Source organism: Vanacampus margaritifer, chromosome 6, assembly GCF_051991255.1.
Source record: "Vanacampus margaritifer isolate UIUO_Vmar chromosome 6, RoL_Vmar_1.0, whole genome shotgun sequence".
NCBI lineage: Eukaryota > Metazoa > Chordata > Actinopteri > Syngnathiformes > Syngnathidae > Vanacampus > Vanacampus margaritifer.
In genome coordinates this window covers 618,281-622,292 of record NC_135437.1, presented here as the reverse complement: position 1 = coordinate 622,292, position 4,012 = coordinate 618,281, and positions in this window count along the sequence as shown.

The window sequence follows — 4,012 nt, the reverse complement described above, 5'->3', positions numbered from 1 at the left end:
TGAGCATAAGCACAATGAAAATAATGCTGGAATCATCTTCAGGATGCTGGAATACACTAAATACAGCAAAAATTTTGAGTCTACAACGTTTATTTTAGGTGTGAGAGCCAAAATGAACTTTTTATTGCTTTAAACGCGTTTTCAGCCCCTGATTGTACACTTAAGGTGAAAATGTCAAAATCTTCAAAATGAGCATAAGCACAATGAAATTAATGCTGAAATCATCTTCAGGATGCTAGAATACACTAAATACAGCAAAAATTTTGAGTCTACAACGTTTAGTTTAGGTGTGAGAGCCAAAATGAACTTTTTATTGCTTTAAATGCGTTTTCAGCCTGATTGTGCACTTTAGGTGAAAATGTCAAAATCTTAAAAATGAGCATAAGCACAATGAAATTAATGCTAGAATCATCTTCAGGATGCTGGAATACACTAAATACAGCAAAAATTTTGAGTCTACAACGTTTAGTTTAGGTGTGAGAGCCAAAATGAACTTTTTATTGCTTTAAATGCGTTTTCAGCCTGATTGTGCACTTAAGGTGAAAATGTCAAAATCTTCAAAATGAGCATAAGCACAATGAAATTAATGCTGGAATCATCTTCAGGATGCTAAAATACACTAAATAGAGCAAAAATTTTGAGTCTACAACGTTTAGTTTAGGTGTGAGAGCCAAAATGAACTTTTTATTGCTTTAAATGCGTTTTCAGCCTGATTGTGCACTTTAGGTGAAAATGTCAAAATCTTAAAAATGAGCATAAGCACAATGAAATTAATGCTGGAATCATCTTCAGGATGCTGGAATACACTAAATACAGCAAAAATTTTGAGTCTACAACGTTTAGTTTAGGTGTGAGAGCCAAAATGAACTTTTTATTGCTTTAAACGCGTTTTCAGCCCCTGATTGTACACTTAAGGTGAAAATGTCAAAATCTTCAAAATGAGCATAAGCACAATGAAATTAATGCTGGAATCATCTTCAGGATGCTAGAATACACTAAATACAGCAAAAATTTTGAGTCTACAACGTTTAGTTTAGGTGTGAGAGCCAAAATGAACTTTTTATTGCTTTAAATGCGTTTTCAGCCTGATTGTGCACTTAAGGTGAAAATGTCAAAATCTTAAAAATGAGCATAAGCACAATGAAATTAATGCTGGAATCATCTTCAGGATGCTAGAATACACTAAATACAGCAAAAATTTTGAGTCTACAACGTTTAGTTTAGGTGTGAGAGCCAAAATGAACTTTTTATTGCTTTAAACGCGTTTTCAGCCCCTGATTGTACGCTTAAGGTGAAAATGTCAAAATCTTCAAAATGAGCATAAGCACAATGAAATTATTGCTGGAATCATCTTCAGGATGCTAAAATACACTAAATAGAGCAAAAATTTTGAGTCTACAACGTTTAGTTTAGGTGTGAGAGCCAAAATGAACTTTTTATTGCTTTAAATGCGTTTTCAGCCTGATTGTGCACTTTAGGTGAAAATGTCAAAATCTTAAAAATGAGCATAAGCACAATGAAATTAATGCTGGAATCATCTTCAGGATGCTAGAATACACTAAATACAGCAAAAATTTTGAGTCTACAACGTTTAGTTAAGGTGTGAGAGCCAAAATGAACTTTTTATTGCTTTAAATGCGTTTTCAGCCTGATTGTGCACTTTAGGTGAAAATTTCAAAATCTTAAAAATGAGCATAAGCACAATGAAATTAATGCTGGAATCATCTTCAGGATGCTAGAATACACTAAATACAGCAAAAATTTTGAGTCTACAACGTTTAGTTTAGGTGTGAGAGCCAAAATGAACTTTTTATTGCTTTAAATGCGTTTTCAGCCTGATTGTGCACTTTAGATGAAAATGTCAAAATCTTAAAAATGAGCATAAGCACAATGAAATTAATGCTGGAATCATCTTCAGGATGCTAGAATACACTAAATACAGCAAAAATTTTGAGTTTACAACGTTTAGTTTAGGTGTGAGAGCCAAAATGAACTTTTTATTGCTTTAAACGCGTTTTCAGCCCCTGATTGTACACTTAAGGTGAAAATGTCAAAATCTTCAAAATGAGCATAAGCACAATGAAATTAATGCTGGAATCATCTTCAGGATGCTAAAATACACTAAATACAGCAAAAATTTTGAGTCTACAACGTTTAGTTTAGGTGTGAGAGCCAAAATGAACTTTTTATTGCTTTGAACGCGTTTTCAGCCCCTGATTGTACACTTAAGGTGAAAATGTCAAAATCTTCAAAATGAGCATAAGCACAATGAAATTAATGCTGCAATCATCTTCAGGATGCTAAAATACACTAAATAGAGCAACAATTTTGAGTCTACAACGTTTAGTTTAGGTGTGAGAGCCAAAATGAACTTTTTATTGCTTTAAATGCGTTTTCAGCCTGATTGTGCACTTTAGGTGAAAATGTCAAAATCTTAAAAATGAGCATAAGCACAATGAAATTAATGCTGGAATCATCTTCAGGATGCTAAAATACACTAAATACAGCAAAAATTTTGAGTCTACAACGTTTAGTTTAGGTGTGAGAGCCAAAATGAACTTTTTATTGCTTTAAATGCGTTTTCAGCCTGATTGTGCACTTAAGGTGAAAATGTCAAAATCTTAAAAATGAGCATAAGCACAATGAAATTAATGCTGGAATCATCTTCAGGATGCTGGAATACACTAAATACAGCAAAAATTTTGAGTCTACAACGTTTAGTTTAGGTGTGAGAGCCAAAATGAACTTTTTATTGCTTTAAACGCGTTTTCAGCCCCTGATTGTACACTTAAGGTGAAAATGTCAAAATCTTCAAAATGAGCATAAGCACAATGAAATTAATGCTGGAATCATCTTCAGGATGCTAGAATACACTAAATACAGCAAAAATTCTGAGTCTACAAAGTTTATTTTAGGTGTGTGAGCCAAAATGAACTTTTTATTGCTTTAAATGCGTTTTCAGCCTGATTGTGCACTTTAGGTGAAAATGTCAAAATCTTCAAAATGAGCATAAGCACGATGAAATTAATGCTGGAATCATCTTCAGGATGCTAGAATACACTAAATACAGCAACAATTTTGAGTCTACAACGTTTAGTTAAGGTGTGAGAGCCAAAATGAACTTTTTATTGCTTTAAATGCGTTTTCAGCCTGATTGTGCACTTTGGTGAAAATGTCAAAATCTTAAAAATGAGCATAAGCACAATGAAATTAATGCTGGAATCATCTTCAGGATGCTAGAATACACTAAATAAAGCAAAAATTTTAAGTCTACAACGTTTAGTTTAGGTGTGAGAGCCAAAATGAACTTTTTATTGCTTTAAACGCGTTTTCAGCCCCTGATTGTACACTTAGGGGGAAAATGTCAAAATCTTCAAAATGAGCATAAGCACAATGAAATTAATGCTGGAATCATCTTCAGGATGCTAAAATACACTAAATACAGCAAAAATTTTGAGTCTACAACGTTTAGTTTAGTTGTGAGAGCCAAAATGAACTTTTTATTGCTATAAATGCATTTTCAGCCTGATTGTGCACTTTAGGTGAAAATGTCAAAATCTTCAAAATGAGCATAAGCACAATGATATTAATGCTGGAATCATCTTCAGGATGCTAAAATACACTAAATAGAGCAAAAATTTTGAGTCTACAACGTTTAGTTTAGGTGTGAAAGCCAAAATGAACTTTTTAATGCTTTAAACGCGTTTTCAGCCCCTGATTGTACACTTAAGGTGAAAATGTCAAAATCTTCAAAATGAGCATAAGCACAATGAAATTAATGCTGGAATCATCTTCAGGATGCTAAAATACAGTAAATAGAGCAAAAATTTTGAGTCTACAACGTTTAGTTTAGGTGTGAGAGCCAAAATGAACTTTTTATTGCTTTAAATGCGTTTTCAGCCTGATTGTGCACTTTAGGTGAAAATGTCAAAATCTTAAAAATGAGCATAAGCACAATGAAATTAATGCTGGAATCATCTTCAGGATGCTAGAATACACTAAATACAGCAAA